The sequence below is a fragment of the Temnothorax longispinosus genome, chromosome 9 (genome assembly GCF_030848805.1).
Source record: "Temnothorax longispinosus isolate EJ_2023e chromosome 9, Tlon_JGU_v1, whole genome shotgun sequence".
In the NCBI taxonomy this organism is placed as follows: domain Eukaryota; kingdom Metazoa; phylum Arthropoda; class Insecta; order Hymenoptera; family Formicidae; genus Temnothorax; species Temnothorax longispinosus.
The window spans coordinates 15,589,580-15,615,700 of record NC_092366.1 but is presented as its reverse complement, the minus strand read 5'-3'; the positions used below and the strand labels follow the sequence as shown (position 1 = coordinate 15,615,700).

The following is a 26,121-nucleotide window of genomic DNA, read 5'->3' as shown; positions in this document are numbered from 1 at the left end:
TGCGCGAAGAGATTGAATGTGATATTGAGCAGGGTTACCATACCAGCGTGAGCGGAACGCGGCTTACTCCAGCAGATCACTCTGAAATATTTGAGTCTCTCTCGCTGTCAGAGGTTTATAGACACGCGTGTCCATAATGAGCCGACATCACGCACCAACTCGTGTCAATTAATCATGCGCGCCTCTTTCACTAAGACTACGATACTCGATTGTGTGAGAATCTAAATTCCTGCAATGCTTTCAATTTTTTCATATATAAAATAAGGACAAATTGCTGCAAATAAATTAAAGTAAAAATATCTTTTAATTTTTTTTTTTAATCGCATACAGTATACTGTTAGCTTTTATTTTCGAAAGGTCACCATTTGCTTCGGCTTTTGTGATGCAAATAATTATCAAAATTTTATGCGCGATAACTTATCTTTTTCATATTTCGACACATGTCTGCTGAAAAAGATACGCACAAAAGCGAGATATATGTTTATAAATCTTCTCCAGCGAGTACTACCCCGATAGTATTCACACGATCAACTAACAACTTCGATGAAGTAACACATTACCTTTGATTTTATTTGAGTTTACTACTGTAAAATTACCCCTATAATAGCGATAATGAAACTGGGCTTGCTAATAACGGTGATCTGTCTGGTCGCCCGGTGGTTACGATGTCTTTTCTAACTTTCTAACCGGCTGGCTTCTGTGGCTTCCGTAGTTTTCGTGGTTCGATTTTCAAAGCGATTTCAAATCGGTTATCATCCTTTAAATAATTTCTATGGTCAATTTGCGGCTATTCGCGGCTAAATCTCGTTGATATGAACATATAAGAGCAAACTATTTTCCTCGCGAACAAGATCTGCCATCGCGTTCAGTTGGCCGCGTAATTTCTATCTATATAATTTGTAAGACGACTAAAGTCAGTGATTTCATCGTCGTTGATTATGCTAAATGAAAGGTGCGTTCGCGACGGCAATATTAATCCGCGATTCCTTTTAATTTTCTCAAGCGGGGCCCACCACCGCGTGTCCCGTCATCGCCAATCAATATGCTAACGAGCGATTTCATGCTGCAGCGAGGGCAAAATAAAAACTAACTAAGGTAGTGAAATCGAGCGAGACGCCTAGGGGCAGCGAGAGAGAGAGAAGGAGGGACAAAGAGAGGACGGCAGACACGATCGGTAATCGAAGCAGTCGTAGTCGGCGAAGAGTCGCCGCTGGGCGATTCCACCTTCCACCTTCCTTCTGGGTATCTCTTTTGAATGTGCGCCGGCCAATTAAAATAATTAGCGACGAAACGAACGAGAGCGAGTTTAGTGCACGATTATTGATACAGATAAAGAGCGAGGGAGATAGATAGACGCGAACGATGGGCAATGGGGAAACGGAGAAGCACGGAGATACGTTATTTACGATGGACTTGATTTAATAACGTCTATCGCGCGGATAGCTCGTGGCTGCAATCGAACGCGAGCCCGCCGACGTAAAAATTTGAAATAACTCGGCAAGTTGATGAGGATTTAAAGCGATTCGAGTTACTAAAACGTTGATGATTCTTTATAATGCGAAGCATATCTCTCGCGGTCGTCCCGATCGAGCGTTTAAAAAATTTCGATTAGACGTTTTAGTAAGCACTCCGCGATTGCGACATAGGAAAGCTTTGATCACTTTATGTCATTTTGTTGAAGTTGTATCCTTTTATGAGAAGAACGTTATTTATGATGAATTTAACAAATGCTAAAATAACCTTTCGTGCAACCAATGCGTATCCGGCAAAAAAAGAAATATCAAAGCAAACGACGTGTTTTCGCAATACGTAGCTCGTTTAATTGCTATATTAAACGAGCTATGTTGCGGATCGCGGAATCGCAATCCAGATAATGGCATACCGATTAAATTCAATGTAGCAACGGCTAGCGGGGCGTCTACTTCAATTACTTTTTGTACTTTATCGAACTTTAATCTTTTATAGAAAAACGTTATTTACGACGGGCTTGATTTAATAACGATCCAGGCAACGTCTCTCGCGTTGCTCACGGTCAGTACAAAATAAAGAGAATCGCCGTCCGACGGAAACTCCGGAAACAATCGTACACAATACAGCGTACACAATAGCCAGCGGCATCGTTTAATTTCTCGACTGGACTTTTCTAACGCAAGGGCGTCGGGATTAAATCCGACATAAACACATGAGAAAGGCATTTGCTTTAATTATTATCCCGTATATAATATATTATTTAAAAACAACTGTACGGTAGCTGATATCACGAGACTGATAATGCCAAGGATTGAAGAGCAAAGATCAATGATCTTTGGAAGGGCTTGATTTCAAGGTATTTAGAAATTGAAACGGCAGAATCGCGAGAAGCACTTCGAAAATTGTCCAAATAAAAAGAGTGAGTAGCACTGAAAGTCTTTTAAGCTTCATTTTGTTTTCCTTTAATCTTTGTTAGATAGCTCTTATCAAGGAGCAAACTCTCGATCGATACAATGGGTGAAAATCTTCCGCGCGCGTTGCTTCCTGTAAAAGATGGCCCGACTGTCTCGTAAATTCCGACAACGCGAGGACTCGCGCAGTCTATTACTGCTTTGGCAGGCTCTGCACTGCCCCTACACGTTTGTAGTCAGCGCCGCACAAAACCCCGACGCTATTACATTTCGACCGAGGGCCCGACGGAAGACGGTAATCGATTACGCGGAGCCCGCGCTTCCGCTCTCGACTTTATTTAGCGCGCGTTACGTAGCAACAATGCCATTTAGACATAGGTACTACACATCTGTCGTATGCTCGAGAAGGAGCTGCAAGATAATTTTGTGATTATGTTCCCTTCTAACTTCTAGAAACAAAAATATATCTGTGGGAAATGCACTTGAATAGACTTTTAAATAGAATTTCTAAAATGATGCGAATTAGTTCTCGAAGCGTGAATAAAATTTTACGACAACGTGAGAAACATCAGATGTGTCGTAACATGCCACGTTTCGTGGATTAAGAGAAATACTGGGGCCCGGGACTAGATTAGAGCGAAGCTGACAGCTAAAGCCGCCAGAATCCGACGACGTCGTTCGTAGCCGTCGTTGTCGTCATCGCCCGTCGTCGTTGTCTTCGTCGTCGCTTACCTCGAGTGCTTAGGCATTGTTCCCCCGTTGAAGGACCGCTGCCGCTCTTACGGCGAAACCTGACTCGCGTTCGGAACCGCGCGCCGGGGCGGCGTTTCATTTATTCAAAGTAAGTTATTGCGATCGGCTCAGCCACTATATTACCGGGCGAAGACTCCTCTCCTCCTTCATCCATTTCTCTTTCACCGTTTCCGTCTCCCTCTCTCGCCTGTGAACCTTCGTCTTCTCCGTTAAGAGTCGGGCTCCCGGTCTCGATTTCCAGGTAAGATATTCATCTAATTCCCCCCTTTCCCCATCCTCTTCCCCGCCCCCTCCTCCTCCCCCTCTCTCTCCCCCCGATTAGTGGACGACCGAATGGCAATCCCGAGTGCCTGTATAAGCTTTTCAACCGTTTGGACAGTGGATACTAACTTCTCGGCGACCAGACGATCCGTTATATTGTGCATTCATGCTAGCGAGCGATCTCTGTCTCGAAACGGAATTGCTGGATGGAGATAGATATCTGGCGCACGAGATGCGTGTTCAGTATCAATTATATCGGCTACTTGTTAATTACCCGCGGCTACGTATGTCGCCTCGCATTTATCACGGAGCTGCGGAGAGTTTAAATATATTATTGCGTTGATTAGGAATGGTGAGAGACGATTAATCACCACGGGAGATTCATTGCGGAACGATATTTCTCGAATGTAACTTTGTAACAGGCAGAGAGAGAGAGAGAGAGAGAGATCCTTCCGATCGACACTTGAGCGATTTCCGGGCCCGCTAATTCGAGAAATTCGCAGCGCGAACGAGCCGAATCGCCGCTGAGAGAGCACGCTACGTGAATGCCGGATACGCAAAGCCGCGGATCTACTCGTTCGGTATGCCGGTGCGCGCGACGGGGAAGAACCCTTGGGAAATTTCTTGACAACGGCTGTGCGCGCGGGGGGCCGCGCAACGTGGGAACAATTTGCAAGCCCGTGGCGGTTCGTAACATTCCTAAGCTCAACGGTAAACGGTTATTCGGGACGCGTCCTCGTACGTTCGTACGTGCATGTGCGGCGGCCGCGCTCCTGTCCCGTGACGCCGAAGACGCCGCACGGAATTTCGGAATTCGTCGCGGAGTTCCGCGCCTCTTCTTTCGAAAGTCGCGTCCGCGTCTCTTCCTACGGTCATTCCTTCCTGAACCGTGAGTCGTTGATTCCCATCATTTTATGTTATTGTGCCTTAGCCTGCTTGTCTGAAACTATTTTAACCGAAGATATGATTAATCCTCAAATGGGTGATAAATATTGTCTATATCACCATCGCGCGCGTGCGAGCCTTTATTCCGCATTCTCTTTCATAAATCCAGAAACATTATTGGGAAGAGGAAAGAGCGACTAAGACGTCGCTGCCAGAAAGAGGAGGATTGTAAACGTCGACACGAGTGACATGCGTATTTCGAGCACGCGGCAACGAAATCCCGTCGGTTCTATTTGTGGGGCGCCACGGTGATGTTTCACATTGACGTCCCGACGAGCCTCCTCGGGCTTCGTCTTCGCGCGGTGAATCTTCATCGTCGGAAAACTTGAGCCGCCTGCGCCTTGTGCCTAACGCGATCTCCCGTTCGCGAAAGTCGACACGTTATTTTATATTGGGATGGTAAATACGTTGCTTCCTTGTACGCGCGTCAAACATGGATACCTCATTTTCTTTTTCCCATATGATTTACGGATTTGTATCTGTAAACGATATTATTATCGATACTGCGACATCACACTATTTCAGATATCTATTGCAATTAATGCGAAAGATTATAAATTTTCCTTCTTCTATTTATTTAACGTTTTTAAAATAATGTTTTACACATTGCTAATATTTATCGTGTTTGTATGATATTTTGTGTTCCCTTTTTCCATAATATACGCAGCTTCTACATTACTCTTATGTAGCTTTATAAAAATTGTAGTTGGTGCATATAATCCTCTTGTTTCCAAATTCTTAATACATCTTTTATGAGAGAAGGCGAGATAAACTTGGAGCAGATGCTGCGGTCTTTTTCGCCTCTCGCGCGCTCTTCATTCCCCGTAGGAAAGAAAGAAAGGGAAAGAACGTAAGGGTCGGTGAAAGGGAAGTGAGTGGAGTGCCGCGAGTGTAAGTAACGAGTTCAGAATTTCATTAGCGGACGGGCGGCGAGATTATTTTAAAGAGATACGGAATTACCTGATTAGGAGGGAAAAAGTCATTAACTCAGGCGAAACTAATTAACGCTAGGCTCGAGAACGGTTCCTCTTCTCTTCGTGAATTCGCTCTTAGCTCCGCCATGGCCGCAAGTCTTTTTCGCATCTGCCATTTCTCTCCTTTTATTCTCTCTGGTTTTACACTCGCAGTATGCAGTCATTATCGAAAGGAAATCGATTCGTCTTTTTGCCAATACGATAATATCAAGAACTACTTTTCACTTCAATGCCTCGTATATTGATCGCGTTTGTTAGGATCGATCATTATTTCATCTGCTGTCATATGATAAAAAATATTATTAATAGAATATTTCAGAAACTGTAAAACATTTATTATCGTACACTCGTAACGTGCAGCTTTGATTTAATTTTTCAGTGCGATATACAACGTTACAACGGGGGAAAGTACGTTCAATGAATTATAATTGGGCTTTCCACTCAGCGGGAGCACGAAACGGGAGTGCCGGAAAGTAACAAGCCAGACTATCGGAAGTATGGTAGCAGAGAAATCTTGCAGGCGCAGAATAAGGAGGTAAGTGTAAACAATAAGTCTCGTAGCGAAGGGTTGAGCCAGACTAATCTCGTTATAGTTATGAATCGCCGCGCTCAGAATAATGTTACTACTTAGGCGCGCCATCCGAGTTAATTTTATTCGCATGGCGAAGCTTTGAAACATTTATTTATTTGTCCAACAAATATGCCTTTTTGATGTCTCGATCAATAAACTTGATCGTATTACTTGTATAAAAAATATACAAATTTTATAATTACAAAAATGTAATTAAAAGAGCATTATAAAACGTACGACCAGAGTTTTAATTTTTGTAGAAAAGAGCATCTTCTCTCTATTTTAAACTCTGTTTTAAGAATGAGAATCAAAAGATTGTGATCATAAAGTGTATGTAATGATAATGTAACAATGACGTATCCAAAGATAATGTCTTTATAATTATATGTATGTAAAATAACAGGTGTGGATATTTTTCTTGAATGTAAAATGCAAACAATTATTTAGCCGACCAAACGACTTTTACGTTATCAAGATTATCGCAAACAAGACATGGCTATGCGATCTTGTCACATTATATACGCCTCCTCGCACTCTTTATGATAATAATTGCTATAAGTTTCAACTTATACATATGTAACACGATATTAAGAGGCAGATGCATATGGTGGATGATGGCCTGTCTGATTCGGCACATTGTTTCATATCAAAATTAGATGGAATCAATTTACATTTATTTAATTTTATATATTGTGTGTGTGAAGAACTTTATAAATTACGGATATCGTTTTCTATATATATAATTATGTGTTCTTATACATTTTTTTTTTATATAAGACACGTAAAGAGATACGTAAATCAGACATATCTAAGCATAATATTTAATATTCAACTTTGTTGTAAAACGTATAATTTACATACATCATATGTCCAAATTTCTGGAAATTTTAATTCAGAAATAAGAATAATAAAACCCACAGTGAAGAAACAAAGACATTTAAAAAAGTAGATTTTTTTATTATTCTTTATATGTCTGGATATGCAGATTGCTTCGATTAAGTAATTGTGCGACTTTTTTTTACAAAATTGTGTAAATAAAATCGATTATCGCGTCTCATCTATTCATTTAATATACTTCGAGGCAGGTTAATATAAAATTCAACTCTTATGCATCTACAGTACTTCTAATCTGAATCGAAATTATTGCTCTGCATTGGTCAAATTAGCATCGAGTGTTTTTGCTGTCGGTACTTATCGCAATTTCTATCATGTCTATAAATACACACGTAACTGACGTATTTGCATAAACCTACCGTGCTCGTTCCTGTGCGTTGAAACTGTCTTTCATTGCTTCGTTAGTTAAGCGAAAAGACAGCCATAGTTATGAGTTTATGGCCGCGATAAGAATTGATAATTTACTCATTCGAGATAACACGAGTGGAGGGATTACTATCTTTGCGCTGTTGTGTAAACTAATTTCTTCGCGAATCATCGTGATGCAAATGACATCGTTGCGCATCGCCATGCATCGTAGGAATTATAGAAAAGCGTTATTATCGTCGCATTGCTATTTTGTCGACAATATTGCAACATCATCGTATCTCGCGCTGCAGTTTGCAAAGTGAGTTTGCACGTGGTATTAATTGCATGGAGACATAACGAACGGGGCGCAGTGTGCGCAGAGATGCATATACCTTTTGCGTAGCTTCGTTAACGTAGGAAAAGAACTGTTTTACGATGCACAATTATTGCGCTAATAATTTATCGCGGCTCAAGCATTCATAGGGCGATGGTTCGCTGATACCTGCACGCGTGGCAACGTCCGCGCCAGAGTGTATGCCAGAGAAATATGCGTGTGTACATAAAGGGCACTATTTTTGTGCTTTCTAACACAGCGCGTCCCCTTTCGCTCCGCGAGAGCTCATAGCACCTCTCGTAAGTAATACCCAGATGGAATAAAATTGTAGCGCTTTGCGCTATGTGTCCGCCCAGGTACTCGCCACAGATCATCTCCTCAGGGTTCTTCGTTAAGCGAGGAAATTTTAAGGTTGCCGCATAAAACTGCGACTAAAGCCGACGACAAAAATCCTCGAGTTATGGGGCCGGGCACACCATTTTACCGTGCAAGCATATACAGGTCGTTTCGTCTCCCATGGAAAAGTAGCAGAGAGAGGCGCGAAGGCTATTTCTTCCCTCTTTCGCACTCTCTCTCTCTCTCTTTCTCTCTCTCGTCCTCTTTCACTATCCAAGCTTTATCCTCCCTCCCGCGACCGTACCTGCACCCTTACTTTCCGCTCTTGAGTCGCTCCCTTTCTTCCCCATATGCAATTCCCATGCATATCTGCGTGCTTCTTTACGAGGAACATCTTTTTTCTCCTGTCGTCGTCGTCGTCTTTCTGGATATTCAGCGAGAATATGCGGTTGGCAAGAGGCACGCCGTTTTCGGCGCACCGCCCTTAATCGAAAACCAGGCGTCACTTTTGTATAAAATAAAACAGTTGCATCGACAAAGATTTCAATATCGTCAATTTTCTCCGTCCAATAATTAAGATTGTACTCTCGAAGAATGCAGCAATTACGCCTTTCGTGCAAATTAACGATATTTACCGGCCGTCGATGCGCGCATTACGCGGGAACATTAATCTATCGCGTCGGCGATAATTAAATTTATTCCGTTTCAATTATAATATCACTGACGGACGATGATGTAGACAGCCGGTGTACGGCGCGTTTAATTGCAGATGCCGGTTTCGAGTCATGAATTACGAATCTTCGATTTTCCGTGTTCGTTCGACGGTGGCGGATCCTTTCTTTTTCCGTCGGATCGCTCCATCACGCGCTCTCGATATTTATGCAACGTCGCACCGACGTAACGATGATCGAGCCTCACTCAGCGTTATGCACCAATGAACCCGAGAATGCAACTTCATCTGGATTGCCCCAACGGGCATTCCGGGCCGGTCATTCCGAACCGGTTTCGGTTTACAATATAAGTTACGGCGAGAGAAACGGACGGCCGATAAGCTGATAAACAAATCTTCCGCTACCGCTCGAGCGATTATTCTTCGCGCGGCGCGCTTCGCGATCGTTACGTCGGCGAATGGCTTTTTAATCGAGGCAATTTGTCGCCGTTCGCGCGTCGTTTAATTAATAAAAACGTTGATTCGCTGAAAATTACTCGTTTCGAAAATATTACAGGGCATGCGAGTCTCCCCCTTCCTCCCTTCCTAAACGAACTCTATTGAAATTAACGATCTTATCAAGGTGTCGCTTATTAAAACGTTAAACCGCGCGCGGCGTGTTCCCGCCGGGAATTGATTAAAAACGATGTAAACGGTCGTGGCCGCATACTTACTATCTGGTAGCGTTCGTTAGGAAATACCTGGAAACGCATTTTCGCCGAGAGCTAATGCCAGTCGATCCATCTTGCCCGCGGCGGTAATAAACCGTGAATAATGAATGATGATTAATTTTATTCTTATATCCGGGTGTTTAAAAAAAAATTTTATCTACTATCTACCAATATAAATCGCATAAACCACGCTTGTTGATTCAGATAAACAAACGAAAAATGTATTTTGAATTATTGACACAGTTTGTATATTTGAAAGTTTGGATAGACAAACAGCTGATGCAAATAAGACTCAACAAAAAGTCCGTAAAATTCTTCAAATTTAATTATATTCAATGCTGAAGATTAACTGTGGACAATATCCAACTCGATTCGTGGTATCGCATATAGAAAGCCAGGCAGAAAGACGACGTATAAAATGTCACGGCTCCGAACCTCCGGCGAGAGAGCTGATTTCGCTGCTTATAAACGCCCGATTCTGCGCGACTTGCAGCAACGGGGTCGCACTTAAACATCGTGCACGTCGGGCGCAGCGAATACGACGCGAGTTTACGCCGGCTCGTATACCGGTCGCTACTTACGCGCGTGTAACAGGAAACTTACCTTAACCCCGTCACCTTGCCACACTTATTTCAACCTGGTGGCCATGCACACACAGCGTGCGCACAGTCTCCGCGATAGGCGATTTCGAGAGCGTGAGCGTGAGCGAATCGCCCGTACACGCGCGAGCGAACCGCGGGCTCTCGAGATAGAAGCCGCCGCTGTCACTGTCAACGCCTAATGAACGATATATATAAGCCAAGGGGAAACCTTGCTAAGAATCCAAGATGGCTACCAGCGCCAGCGTCCCGAAGGATCGCGAGGGAATCCTGTGATTACATTCCTGGCTCACCCGCTCCCTCGTCGCCGCCACCCACGCCGGCACGTTTCGGAAGTCCCGTTACCGTCGCTCGCCCTTCACCACTCCGCCGCCGCGCCGGTGGTACCTTATTTCAGGAGCCTTCCGGCGTGTCCCGGATAGTTTTAGAACATCTTCCTGACGTACAAAAGTCTTGTCGTTTGAGCGGAAATTGTAACGCCGTTGTCGCAGCTACCGGCGCCCCACGATTATGCGCTGCGTCTTGTTAATGCCGCGCTTCCCGCGCGACTAAAACCGACTTTTACTTAATCGTTCGTCAGCTTCCCTTCCGCTTAATTCGCCTGCAGTTAAAAACGGTCAAGTAACGGGATTGTTACTATTTCACGCTAGCGGATTACCGGCGTACAATGATAATTTTAGTAAACGCACGGATTATCTGTCGGAAGTGTTTCGAGCGCGATAAAATCCGACGTTTCTGGCAGAATTCAGACGTCAAATTTTCAAAAGCTTGTGTGACAACGACAATCGCAACGCGAAACAGTTCGTCGATAAAAGGTCGCGATAATACGCGCGACGATAAACCATCGAGATCATCTATTGATTATAACGGTGTTTACGATTATTTGTACATTTCGTATGTTTTGTGTTAATACACGCGTGCGGGATGATTTATCTGCTTGTACTTGCTCGCAAATCATTCTTAATTTTGGGACAATTCATCACAGTTAATTTGAGTTAATCATGCGGTAATATAAGACAGAGGACATTTTATTTCTTCTTTTCGTCTCACTGTACTTACTTGACTTTAAATGTTTAAATCGTAATATATAATATTTGTCAGTAGAATCTTACTATAATATTTTAATATATTAATTTTTTTGATATTATTAAAGAAATTTTCTTTATTAAGTATATTTTTTAATAAATAAATATAATGTAGCAAGCTGATTTATCGCTATTATCTTCCTATTAATATTTATCTGGCTTTTCATTTACAATTAAATTGCATTTTACTCACCACCTGAAAAATATCTCGAATATTCCAATGCCGCGTATAACGTGCATATTTCGAGGCTTCATGTATGTATTCGTAATCGATTACTGATTTCGGGTCATCGCCGATGGCGCAGCAGCCGCTTTTATGGCGTGGAAAAACGAAACGCTCGTGAGTAATCGCGCTCAATAGCCAGCGTTGTCTTTTTTAATTAAACCTCGTTATGATCAATTTGCTGTACAATGCCAGGTACGAGCCATCGAATAGCTATTCTCGCGATAGCGAATCGTCCGCGACTCACGATTGGTTGGTCGACGCAAGGGCGAGAGAAGCGCAGTGGTTTTTAATCGAGAATACCGTTCCAATGGAAAAAAAATTGTATTTGCACGCCAACGCGATTGCTGTATACGCGCTGGCGACCCTGTTTCCTGAAAGCATATGTTTGACAGGTGCGCGATTTCTTATTTCTGTTCTATCTGTCGATTCACGACCATATTGCTGCTATCCAAAGAATTCCCACGTGCTTTTATTACGTGATCCTTTTAGCTATGTTTCGTAATATAAGCCCGAGTAACAAAAGCGTCGAACGGTAAAATGGAATATAAAGAAAAAGTTTCGCTCGCGCGCCATAAGATTTACGCAATACTAATTATGCGCGTGCGGCAAGAGAACACACAAAGGGAAATAATAGCGCTGTCGATCACGCTAATGACCGGAGCAAAGGCGAAGATGGGTGGTGGATGGACGGCAGTGATGTGTGCGTATATGTATAATACGGCCTAGCAATCGCGGCGCGATAAGGGTGATGTTAAGTTACAACGATGAAAATAACGTCGCTGTAAAGTTCCTGCCGTCGTTTATTTTCTTGATACGGCGAGAATAATCTAAGAAACCCGGCTAATTAAGCGGCAGCTTGGTTGTAACGTATTAATATTAATGCTGACAGGCGGATATGCACACCGTGTCTTATCGATAAGTCGACGTGTTCTGAAAGATTTGAGAAATGGAAAAAAGTACACAAATTCTCAACGCGAGCGATAACGCGTAATCGCAACGAAGTACAAGAATGTAGATTGATAAGTCTCACGCCATCCCCTTGAATGATTACGTCATGCGTATTACGATAAATGATTCCATTGCTCCTAAGATTAAGTCCTCAAGACTTTAAAGTATCAAAATTTAGATCACCATATTTATGCATTGCGTCGTAAAGACGATAAATCTCTTTTTGTTAGAGCTTTCGTGTATTTTAAAAGTTATATGAGCACAATAATTGACAAAAAGCTTCAAAATTTATTAATAGAGTTTGATGTAGCAATTATTGTGATATATATTAAAACAAATTTTTCACGATTGTTCAAGCGCGCACACGAAATTTCTGTTACGAGTTGCGCGGGTATATCTTCACGATATAACTCCGCATCGTTGTCTCTACCGTCGTTTTTGCTTCTTTCAGATTAAATTCGACTTTACGAGCGAGCTTGCGAAAGGCAAAGTGGTGGCCAGGAAGTTCATCATCATCAAGTCGCAAAGAGCGCTGCGTGACTCGGCTCGAACGTAAAGCGAATTTATATCTTTTACGGCTACCGCTCGTTAGCCGCACGATTCAATGACCTTTGCACCTTACTCTGCAAAAGTCTCTGTACTCTATTGACTCCTAAGAACAACCACATATGGAATGCTGTAGGTGTAATCAAACATAGATGAAGAAACTACATCATCGGGGGGATTTTAATTTATTTTTATCATGTTCATCACAAGTTTCTCTTCAAATTAAAGCACAAGTGTGGAAATAAATAATTAATGTGATGCAGTTGATAATTATATTTTTAAAATTTTAAATTCACGCGTATGTTCGTTTATGTTTTCGCTATTCCATTACGTTTGTAAGAAAAGCAAAGGTGATTGCAACCTGTCGAACCGAAATGTCTTGCTTGCGTCAAATGTTACGCCGTTATTGTAACAAACGTCCAATGAAAAAGAAAGATGAGGTCTCATATATTCTTTTCTTTCCTTTCTGCTTCTTTTCTTCGCCCGTTCTCCGTCCGACGAACAAGCTGCCAGTATCGCTCTATATGACGTTCAGTACGCCCCTTTTCTGCTGTCGACCTCGATGGCTCTGCTAGTAGCCGCAGTTCACGGTAATTATTCCCCCTTGCACTTTAAATACAGTAATCCCTGAGTTTCTTCGCCGCGTTGTTTATGGTAATTCCCGTTGCCGCTATAAATATTCCTACAAATACAAAAATTGCAACCCTCACCCGGGGTACCATGATACGCGGGGCGATGGCCGCTGCTCACGCTACAGAAAATCACCCGCGGATGTTGAAAGAGAGCGATATTAGAGAAGAAACGCGGTTACGACATTCGTGCAAATTGCACATGGCGTGGAAATGTCCGCTGGAATATTCAGAAACCTGCCAGAAATTGGACGTGACTAACAGGAATTTCGTATCTAACCGGATCATTTTTACTGCTCGTACATATACATAAGAACGTGATATAACGTAATTACGCTTAGATAAATCTTACGTGCAATATACTTTTTTGAGAATTAAATAAATGAAGTATTAAATGTTTGTCGATGACGATCTAGAAAATACGCGGCGGATTAAAATCAGCCATTATTGAAGGACTTCTTTAAATATGATGATACGAAAATGATACGAATCCAAAATATGTATTATACTAATTATTAAAAATATATTTAACTTCTTTATCATACATATGTATACACGAAAGTGACCACTGCCAGAATCGAGACGTTGGGTTGTGATTTACGGGTCTCAGATCGATTTCTCTCAAGCGGGAGAAGAGGATAAATAACGAATTCCTCCATCGCTCCCGTCGCCACCCGCGGTCGTCATTATCCACTTTCCCATTTAGCCGCGGCGGATTCAAACTCACGATTCCATTTCGCTGGGAGACATCAGTAAATACGTTCGTGCTCGCACGATATTTGCGATAGACAGTCCCTAACGAACAACTGAGCGCGAGAAGACAAACGAGTTATCCGGCCGATTATTGTCTCCATCCACGCGGCCGCAGGGCTCGATCCTCTCGTCCTTTCTCGTTCTCTCCCGGGTGCTATCGATCGGTGATGTTAATATTAGATGAGTGAGGCACCTGCCGCCCTCGTTCTCTAGCCATTGTCACATACCCCTGAAAGTTTAATCGGCTTCTTCGCCCGCGGCCGCCTCGCATTGACCTTTTTGTCTTGGAAGCAGCTGCTGCTGCTGCCCTGAAGTTACCAAGGAAAAAAGTACGACAGTGCCGCTGATTATTTTATACGAGCAGAAATTAGGGAGACACCATGCCGCTTGATACAACTTGTCACTAGTTCGAACGTTTCTTGTTAGTTCAGGTGAATTTCATACCGCGTTTATAGGCAGCCGCATTAACGTCGGCTATCTTCCACCATAATTTAACTGTTTATCTGTCTTTTTTTCTTCTTCCTTCTTCTTGAAAAAATCTTGGAAAAAAAGTAAATGATCAGTTAGATTATAATTAAAGTTAAAACGTCGTTGATGAAATCAGCAAATTATATTTGTAAATGTAACAGAATATTGAATATTGATATTTTTAGAATTAATGATTTCACTTTCTTCCTATACTTTCTCCTTTGTAAGATAGATGAGATATGCATATAATTCCGAACAAATTTCTTCATTTTTTCGAATTATCGAAATTTTAATGAAATAGATAATAAACGATATTTCATTTCAATTATTTAGTAGTCGACAATCAGTGCCTGCAACTACATCATTACGCATATTGCCGAGTAATTATCGGCGCAGTATCATTAATTGATTAGCTGCGTTTGCAGTAACATTTTGCATATTAATGGGAGATAAATAGTTTATCTTAAAAATACGCTGCAACTGTGATTATCTCTGACGTTCGATATATCTTTAACATATAATAAATTGTTATTCGATTACGATCTAGTTGAATCGCACAATCTTCCGCATGTAAGTGATTTTTTCGATTACCTTGAAGTTCTAATAAAAACTGCTAATAAATATTTAAATTAATATGAATATCTCGTATTTACCACGTTTATTAGATTGTATTACGTCTAACAAGTGCTTCAAAGGGTAACGCTGTAAAACCAAACAATGTAAACAGAAAACAGGCAAAATTTTACACATCATATGAAAGCTTTTTTATGTTGGAGATGTATACGAAGCATCTCATCCCTCGCAGAAACTAATTAAAGTCCAATATAAATAACTTAATTAACAGACACGGCAGGTCGCGTTTCTCATCAAGCGCGTTATACAGCCTCTCTTTTCTATGTACCCAGAAATGTTAGTTCACGCCGTAGATGCATCTTCCGAGGAAAGTAAGCGACTGCACGTCTACTCCATTCTTTTGCTTAATTACACCGTGTTCATATGCGCGTGCTCCGCGTGGTATTTCATATTTTCGTACAAAATTGTGTATATACTCTCACTCAGATACATGCGTTATAATAATTTTACAATCATCGTTAACAATTATTTATAAGAAATACACTCTGCACGTCTTTGCGTAACGAGGCACGGTGGCGCTCCACTTATTCGCGAATTCGCGTACATCATCAGAGCGAGAAACGCGCTCGCACGTACGTCGCATTTTTCCGTTTAATTGCCTGGCGCGTACACACCGTTGCGATCTCGGGCGGGGTAGCTGAACGCATCTCGAGATATGGCGCGGCGGTATCCTGGTCTCCGTTCGCTCGGAGCTGGCGAGAATGTAATTATGAAGCGGAGATCCACAGGACGAGATAGGGCCCCGCGAGCGTGATGGATGTTTTCAGCGTCTGCTCCGCGTCTGCTCCGCATTACTGACGTACGAGCTCGCGAGTATAGACACGTCGTTCCTCTCTCTCTCTTCCTTCTCCAGGTTTGCCTCGCTAAGCGCTGCCGATGTATGCGCCGACGGGACAACCATTCTATGTAAATCACGTGGTAAAAGACCCGACACACCGTGGAAGGTAGTGCTCCTCAAGAACCACCGTCGCGACCCTTCGGCTCGTCCCTTGCAGCAGAACCATGTCCGTCGATGACGTTAAAATGGCTATTCGTACGACTGTCCTGACAGTCGAGAGTTAAACATTCTTAAACAGGCTCTCTGTGCGCCTTAATATATGTGTGCATATAAATATATCGTATTAATTATATATGTCTCGTCATGTTTGAATTAGATTTTAATTCCAGTATGCATTGGACATAATTATCAAGTTATAATTAACGTTACATAACCGGATTTAATCCATCTCGCTGCGTAAAGCGATGCTTGTAAAAGTTTAATCGAATATATGTGACATGGCTAACTTTAGATAACCGCCTCTCTTGAAGTGTTTAAAAATGACTATTTTGACTTCACAAATTGGAAAGTTCACGGTTTCAAACTTGTAAAATAAGTTTTATTTTTGGCATTTTCGTTAAGCACACATAAATTTAGATGATACCGAGCGAACGAATTACACGTTCTTCACCGAAATAAAAGTCCTATGTTTTACGATATTTCGTTTTGCTTCCCGATTCGCCTCCAATTTCTTATTGATACAAAAACCAAAGCCCAAAATACTTTAACCAGCGGTTTGCCAGTCGATATGAAGGAACAGCTAATGCAAAGGGATCATGCCTCTCATGCACACAGGCATATATAAGTCTGCGCATCGCGCGAGTTCTCCGTGGTCCCGCCCAGGTCTGCTGGCCAATAGTCATTAGCTGGGCCCATTAAACCCCTGGACGTGCACACGTACTCACGCACGCGGGCCACGCATTCGCGCGCGGTCCCGCGCGCGCGCGCGCACACGCGTGCATAACACACACGTGATCACGATTACGCGACACGCTCGTGCGCGCATTCAAAAGCTGTTTCGTGGCAAGGGGACAAAGACGAACTGACACGGTGCACTTTGATGTGAAAGCGAGATGGGGAATAGCGGACAGCCGAACGGAGCGAGAGAAGGCGAAGGTAGAGAAAACGGAAAGACGGAAAGAGAAATATATAGGCTCGTCTCCGACACGGTGCTAGTATGGCGCACCGTGTCTGCCTACTTTGGCCGTGGTTTGCGAGCGTTCGCCAGACGCTCGGCTCGGCTCGCTCGGCCACCAGCCTCATGGCCTGCGGCGGGTCTGGTAGCGTCTCCCGGTGAGAGACGGTGAGAGACGGTGAAACGAAACGGTGGGGAGCCTGCACGGGAGGTAGAGGCGGGCCCGAGAGGCGGCTTTAACGCCCGCCTTCCATCGACTTTATAGCGGCTGATAGCGGACGGCGTAATCAAACGGCACTTGCCGTGATGTCGTGCGTTATCGTGACGCACGAGGGGGATCATGGAGGTGAGCGGGAAATCGGTGCCGCGTGCAATTCCGACAGCTAAGCGAAGGAATTGTTTATCCAATTTTTTTCTCTTCAGGCAGATCTAGGTCTCAATGAGACGGAAATACGTCTCGTTAAGCTTAAGACAAATACTCTTACATACGATTAACAATTAGCAAATTTTATAAACTTTTTTCAAAATCGTATTGCGTGTATAACAAAAGCTAATATCGCGTTACATAGCGTGTGGAATAAAAAAAATGCATTTAAGATGAATGATATAGCGATTTATGGTTAACCAAATATGTCACATAATAAATATTCGAAGTGTAATATTATGAAGAAATATTAATTAGTATGCAGATTTTAGTCGCGCACTTGCTTTACGTCGCAAATGATAAAAGAAATTTGATTCGGAAGAGGTATAAAATGTAGATATTTATAAATGGTGGTCGATTTTTCTAAATCGTGAGTTTATATACTTCGAAACTGATATAAATCTAATTATTTTTTCCTGCAATATGCAGTTTTAATATTTTTAATGCACATAAAGTTTTTTCCAAAATTGTTGCATTATCTCGCACGTGTTTTAACATCAGACAGAAATGTTTTCACTGTCACTTACAGAGATAAATTGTTATTTCTTTAGGTTTTATACAACACCTTCTTGAACTTTTACTCGCAACGACACTGCTTGTCTGAATCGATAAAGTTATTCGAAGTCGTTTCTTCCACAACACCTTTCACTTCTTCGAAGAAACTTGCACACTCATTCTTCCCGCGCACGTGAAAATACGTTCGTCCTTCCGTCTTTCCGGGATTTCAGCAAGGGAAGTGCTCTCTTCAACGTACGTCCGCGTCGAGGAACGTCGCTTCCTGGCATCGTGCAGAGAACTGCGGCGGCGAGCCGAAGCCACGGCAGAGGAGGCAGCAACGGGCAACGACGAGCGGATATTTCAGCTGGCGGCTCCTGCTGAGATGCGGCGATTATGTTTGTCCATTAATATGCGCCGAGACAAGGCAACGAGGTCCTTTATCCGTTCCTCCGCGGCGGTGCGGTGCGGTGTAGCGAGTGGGTCTCTGGGTCTTCGGGTCTAGGGCCGACCCGGTACGTCCTATCATTTATCACGATGTTTCACGCACATTTTTCGTCTTGCTCTTCGACCATACACACGCTGCTGCCTCTATTCACCGATATGATACAAGTGTCGAGTGTAACTTCAATTTTTCAACGAGTTTTTATTACGCAGTATGCACGACATGTGAATCGTGAGAATTTGTCGATTACTATTGTGTTGTCATCTTTTTCTAAACAATTTGCAGCAATACAAATTTTCTTTTCAGGTTCTTTAGAAACAAACTTTTTTAAAAACTTGGATAATAGTAGTTTTCGATCAAAGACGAGATGGTTGCAAATTAAAAAATTTATACGATCTATAAAAAGGTAATGAACTCGTAAAGTCCGACGGCGACAACGAATACCGCGAGCCTCGCAATCACGCCTATTCAGTACTATCGTGAGGTGTAGAGATTATCTTGAGTCTAATGAGGCTTCCGTAAATTCCGCAAGGTGGTTGGTGAGGTACTGCGATAGAAGATTGTCAATTATTTCGAATAGAATGGAGGTTACCGGTAGTAACAATAATTTCTGTTCGGGAACGACTACGTTGGGGCGGCAAGTGATTTAGTAACTCGGTTCTTAACTTGTTTTCCTTTTTTCTTTCTTCTCTCGACCGGCCTGGCTCGGGCCTCACAAAGACCGCGTCAATATGTTAATCCACGGAATATAATCCCCTCGATACGAGTCCGAGAACGATGAAGCGAAGGTTATTAAAGCTCTCGAAGAAACTCGTCCTCTCGTATCCACCGGTATCGCATCCCGCGCCGCTAGGTCCCGAAGAGAAGTTATGTTCGCCACGTCGTCGTAAATATGAAATATCGAAGTCCGGATTCACGGATCGTCGATTTCATCGGTACCGCGGCGACGATGATCATTTTCGGTGTGTGTCTCCACCCCTCACCCTGACCTCTGTCTCGCTCTGCCTTCCTCGGCATTCGATTCCCTATGCCAATTAAAAGAATCTTCCTTTCGGCGATTTTACGAGAAAAGATTCCGGCCTAGAAATCGTGGGACCAGCCCGGACCTGCCGGTCGGAGGGCCTCTCTCTCGTCTCTAGGAGGAGACGCCCGGGAGAATCCTAAGCCAACGGGCTCCTTTTTCGCTGCCGCTGTTCGCGCTACGGTTATCCCGAAATTAGAAATTCTGTCCTCTTTAATTTCATCGAAATTCTACAACGCGGCGCGTCGTCGAGAAAATTACGAGAGCTGGTTTATTTCCGAGCGTGCCTCTGCGTTGCGCGGATGGGACGGGTGGATATTTCCAGACGAGGTACCTACCGGCAGGAAGTGTGTCAGGATACACCGCGCGGTTCCTTGCTTGTTACGGTTGACTGGCATTTGCATAGTTAATGCATAATGCGAGTGAATTCACGTCGCCGATGACTATGCAGATTTAGACACGCGCCGTGTATCGCGATTGCGAATTGGATCAACGACCCGGCCCGTATAGCGCGGAGGGTATAAGACGTGACAGAAACGAGGCGTCCGGAGAGTCACACTCAATGAGATTCCTCGGGGGAAAATCCGAAATCCTAAGCGGAAACGTTTATATTAAACGATCGAGCGAGATTTATCTCGAAACCGTCGTTAATCCTTGCTCGTTCAGCTCGTCAACTCGGTGCTGCGAGCAGCACGGGAAGGCGGGTATTTAAAATCGGCAAAATCGGCGCGTACGATAATATCGCGGTAGATCTGGATTAACGACAAAGCTGCGCGGATGTGAAATCGCACGCGGATTTTTTTTTCTTTTCCCGTCTTTGACGCAGTCTACGTGGACCGATACGCGGCACTGTGTATTGATCGCGGTAAATTTGGATCAGCGTCCCAACGATTTCTATATATAATGCTCACGAATCGCGGTTCCTTAATATACATACAATATTGTTGCCTTCCCGCCCGAGGTTTCTCAATGGAATACCGAATCCGAATGAGGAGCAGCATAATGGCTGTTTCTTTTCGCTTCTCATCCTTTTGCACGCCGGAGCAGCGAATGGCAATGCGGATCGGGGGAGCGAGAAATGAAGAAAGTGAAAAATGGGAAAAAAGGGTTAAGAGAGAAGAGAGAAAGAGAGAGCGAGGGAAGCGCGGCGCGGCACTATTTTACGCTGGATTTTTCAAAAAGGAAATTATAAAAGTAGACTGGAAACGAGAAGGGAGGCAATAAAGAGGGATCTTTACGAGACGCGGCGCTTCCGAGGCTCGAGTCTCAAAGGGAAGAAATAGACAGGGTCCACCGCGACATCCTCCAACGTTGTTTATCGAGTTACGGAATTTGTAGATAAAATCGTGCCACTGCAACCACGCAGACGAAACCTGCCGAGAAAGCGAAAACACCAACCAACACGAGAAAGAGAGTGAAAGAGAGAGAGAGAGAGAGAGAGATTCGCTAGTTTGGCGCTTGTTAAAAAATCGCGTGCGTAATATATGGTGTATTTTCGTATGTGATTTTTGTAAAAGAAAATGAATAATTTAACACGTGAAGTTGGAATATGAATTTATGTGTTAATACGAACAACGGTAAATGCTCTATGTCATTAATCATATAACTTTGTTAGACATGTGAGCTCAACAAACTCTCACATTGATCTTAAATATCTTATTCCGGAACATGTATCGATTTTTTATTTCAACTTTATCAAGTGATACGTCTCTATATAATATAGATGATCGACAATAAATGTAACAGTAGATTGTTAATCGGGAGGATCTGTCGCTAAGGCGCGTTTAAGCTTCAAGAATAATATTCCGCGCATATCGCGAGCGTGCAATCGCGGGATGAATAATAAAACGGGCACGTCTTACTGCTTATCCCGGCGACTCGTGAACATTTGTATACATACTGCTTTATTAGTTGCATGCTCCGCGATTTTATCCGGGATATTCGGAAGATGACGAAACTGATCGAGTAACAAATGTACGACTTGTAAGTCTGAAAAACTGCGAGGCGGATTATGAGTGAATTATTTGCGTTTTGCAACTTTAGTCATCCCCTAACTTCATCGTCGCGCGGCAATTACGTCGAGTAATCACGCGGGAATGAATTTTTCGCTCGTTGCATTCCGCGGGAGGCTTCGTTCCTTTTCTTTCCTTCTCTCTCTCTCTTTCTCATTCTGTTTTTCTTTCTTTCTTTCGGCGATAGGCGAATCCTCGTCTCCTGAGGCAGCGCGAGCCAATTTATTTAGCGGGTCCACGTACAGGTTCCGCCAGCGAGAATATTCGAGAGGAAAGAGCATCGCATACATAATGTTATACATATTACAAGTGAGTAGCTTCGGATCGAGAGCGCGCGCGCGCGCGAGTGCTCGTATGCATCGGCGCGCGTTTGTGCGCCCGTGCAGTCAAGCGCACGTCAGTTGATTTAGTGTCAGATTGGTCACGGGTTGTCGCCTCACCCTCCGACTAGATCGTCCGCTTTCTCTCTTTTTCTCCTCCTCTCTCGTTTTCTCTTCTGATCTTCTCTTACTGAACCGAGAGAATATAAGCGAGAGGGGGAGAGAGAGAGAGAGAGAGAGAGAGAGAGAGATAGAAGAGTGAGTAAGAGCACGTATCCTTTGTATCCTTTTCCTCCTCTCCTTGCACTTTTGCTCCTTTTCTAGTTTGTAAGGACGCAGCTCGAGATCTTTGATCACCCCGCCGACCATCGAGCGACCTGATCATACGCTACCCCGCGTCGGAAAGAAACCGATCCCTCTCTCGATGCTCTCTTTTTTCTCCAACGTTCTCCACGGAGATGCGATCATACGCGCGGGATACAGATCGTTACCCGTCGTTTCTGCCACGTCACAGTCGTAGTAGATTTTCCGAAATTCTTAGTCACGTTTATGTACATCAATCGTTATTGAAACATTATTGATTTAATCTGATATTTTATAAGAATTTTGATTTTGTAAGAAATACAATTCTTTTAATATAGTGTTACTTACAAACAAATATTTGTACAATTAAGCACGTTTATATTAACATTCAACATTCTGTTCGAAACTCTTTTCTGATGATTGAATCGATAGATTTGAGATACGAATAATTTCTAAATTTTGTCATATCATATTTCAAGATAGATTTCAAGAATAGGAAGGGTAGAAAGGCAAAAAGGATGCTGTTACTTATAACGCATCTAATATTCAGCACTGCTTTGCAGGTTTTGCTTGCGGTATTATTAAATTTGTCTATATGAACAGGATATTGCGTGGACACTCATTTTCGTCACATCTTTAAATAAAGCTATCATATCCTACGAGCAAATACTCGCGCAAGCGTATCGACAATCGAGGACGGAAATGTCATGTTACGCGAACCATATCCATCTGTTTATAATCAATCACGTCGCATCTGCTGGGTGTATCAAAGTATAATTTTGCCGTGCAATAATTTTATTTGGCTCATCCAAATTCCGACGTTTTGATGTACTGGGATGTGCGTGTATCACTACATTTACATTCGGGCTGTCTTGTCGATACGCCTATTTGTAGACGACTTAACTGCAACGTCATTAACAATGCGATGTCCGTACGCGTCAGTTGATCCTAATTGCATTACACGCTTCTCAATAATCATTTTTAGTTTTATTCTGATTCGTAATAATCGACATCGCTTCGCACATTTGTCGTAAACATTTGTCACTCAAAGACCTAAAGGAAAAGATATGCCGTTTTTAATAATACTAGTAAACTACAGATACTAATAAAAATAAAAATAATAAAGAAACTGTTCCGGTCATCGAGCGTTTTGCGCCGCTTTCGAGTCTAGATTTGTGACATTTCAATTGTCGGCGAAACCAGTCTTTCCTAAAATATCTGACTGATTTCTACTCTCGGTATTGGTTTTTAAATCTATTCCTTGCGGAAGTCTAGATTCTAAAAACAATGGAATAAATTATTGGATCCGCCAGTGCGTAGATAAAAATAATCGAGATTAAGCGACCCAACTAGCCAATTTCTATTTATTCGTCTCACAACGTTTCGACCTCGATTAGGTCCTTCTCAAGTGAGATTATACATAATTACGCAACAATAAATCGTGCGTCGCAAGACGTTGCGCCCAAACCACATCATGCGAACGCCACGCTAGAACGAATAAAATGTCAATATATAAGTATGTCAGATATAAATTATGAAAAAGTGGGAGACATATCGCAAGTATATCGTGAGGACTTACATGTTAAGTGCGTCAAAAGAATAAAATAACAAGGTTCTGAGAGTCGCCACGCAAATTCCGAAGAAAAAAGGACTGTCCATTTTCTCCACTGGTTCGATTCCGTGCCATATTTAAAGTCACAATGATAAATGCCAATTACAATAAGACGTGTTCCAAAAGTAAGGAATAACAAACCAGATCATAAACAATACAACAGAAACAGATCCGACTCTATTACTTATTATACTGCCTCAATAACTCGATCGTATATCGCGGGCAAATTCTCCGTATCCTTCTGGAGGTTTACAGTGTATTTATTCTGTTTAATGAAAAACATTTCAGAAATCTCTTTTTTTCTGAAATGTCTCTTGCTATACAGGATTTTCGGATTCTGCCAATCAAAATCGTGGTTTTGAGTGAGACGGTGTTTAGTTACAACCGAATGATTATCTACGTGCTTTTTGACATCGCTCCGGTGTTCTTTTATGCGAGTCTCTAGGTGTCTCTTTGTTTGTCCGACGTAACAAGAGTCACAATTAACACAATCTAACTTATATACAATATTAGTCTGCCTGTAAGGTTGTAATTTGTCCTTCCCTTTCTTAATTACACAATCTAGCTTCCTCGGAATCGTTAAAAGCGTTTTAAATTTGACACCTCTCACAGCACTTTCCCTCATTGTACGCTCAATATTCGCACTAAGGCCTTCGACATACGGTATCGTTACACAGTTGACAGGATCTCCCCGCGCTTGCAAGTCTGCACTCTCATCTCAATCGGATTATTCAATTTTTTTTGTTAGCTTGCTTCGACGGACATTAATGTATTTATTGACGACATCAATCGGAAAACAGTTGTTTAAAAGTATTTTTCTAACTGTTGAAATGTTATTAGAGTAAAACCGATTATCCGAGAGTAAAATCGCCCTATCCACTAAATTCCTTATAATGTTAATTTTATATTTAAACGGGTAATTCGAGAAATAATTGATGTAGCGTCCCAAGAACGTTGGTTTTCTGTACCAATTCGTTATCAATGTATTCTTTTCTCGAATCACTGTGGTGTCCAAGAAATTTAATGCACAATTTGTTTCTATTTCATACGTAAATTTTAATCTAGAGTTATAGTTATTGAATGTTGTGAGGAGCTCATCAATTTTCGACTTAGGTACCTACCGCAAAAATATCATCCACGTATATCTACGATAGAATGTTACAATAAAACTGAGCGATTGCAGACAGTGTGTTTCTAGATCACCCATAACTAGATCCGCGAGAATTGGGGAGAGGGGAGATCCTTTCATTAAAAAGAATAAATACACTGTAAACCTCCAGAAGGATACGGAGAATTTGCCCGCGATATACGATCGAGTTATTGAGGCAGTATAATAAGTAATAGAGTCGGATCTGTTTTGTTGTATTGTTTATGATCTGGTTTGTTATTCCTTACTTTCGGAACACGTCTTATTGTAATTGGCATTTATCATTGTGACTTTGAATATGGCACGGAATCGAACCAGTGGAGAAAATGGACAGTCCTTTTTTCTTCGGAATTTGCGTGGCGACTCTCAGAAAATTGTTATTTTATTCTTTTGACGCACTTAACATGTAAGTCCTCACGATATACTTGCGATATGTCTCCCACTTTTTCATAATTTATATCTGACATACTTATATTGACATTTTATTCGTTCTAGCGTGGCGTTCGCATGATGTGGTTTGGGCGCAACGTCTTGCGACGCATGATTTATTGTTGCGTAATTATGTATAATCTCACTTGAGAAGGACCCAATCGGGGTCGAAACGTTGTGAGACGAATAAATAGAAATTGGCCAGTTGGGTCGCTTTATCTCGATTATTTTTATCTAGATTCTAAGCTTAAATAATTGTAATAAATATATGTACCGAAATATGTATCACAAAAATTGAGTTATGCATTATCGATTGACCGCGAATCTCTTTTTACGGTCTTCAGTTCGGAACAGATGGACGAGCGAGTGCTCGAAAAAAAAAAGAGGAAGAAAACTGTTTCGCTGAACTGACAGGTTCGAATGCATCCTGCGAGCCCTCCTTCGATTTCGTGATTTAGGGTATCGGTTTGAAAGTACCACTTTTCTGCCATTCCGCGCTACCATCCGATCCCACAAGTCATTTCCACACCTAGGTATTAAGAGTTAGAGAACGAGAGAAAAGGCGAAGCGCGCGGCAGAGAGAGAAAGCTGACGCTGGCACGAGCAGTCGGTCGGTGAACAGATCCCAGCTGTGCGCCACAAAATTGCAGCTTTACTATCGGCCACGAACGTTTCGAGAGTTTAATCGCGATAATGGAAGTTCACGTGACAGAACAAATTTTCTGCCGGCAAAAGACCGCGATGCCTCTAGAAAGAGGTGAGCGCATCGGTAACAATTATTGATAAAGCGTCCTCTGGCTTTTGCCACGCACTATTTAAATGATCGATCTTAAACGTCTACGTAATTTCCACTACATACATATATATTTTTAGTAGATAATTTTTCTTTGTGATTTA

The 26,121-nt window shown here is 42.4% G+C and overlaps 1 protein-coding gene across 1 annotated transcript in view; it reads left to right on the top strand.

Moving 5' to 3' along the window:
* Rrp46 (exosome complex component Rrp46) overlaps nt 1-26,121 on the top strand; it is an 89,111-nt gene that overhangs the window by 8,328 nt on the left and 54,662 nt on the right. The window contains exon 6 of the transcript XR_011733444.1: nt 5,694-5,849. The gene's annotated coding sequence lies outside the window, so the exon portion shown is untranslated. The remainder of the gene's footprint in view (nt 1-5,693; nt 5,850-26,121) is intronic.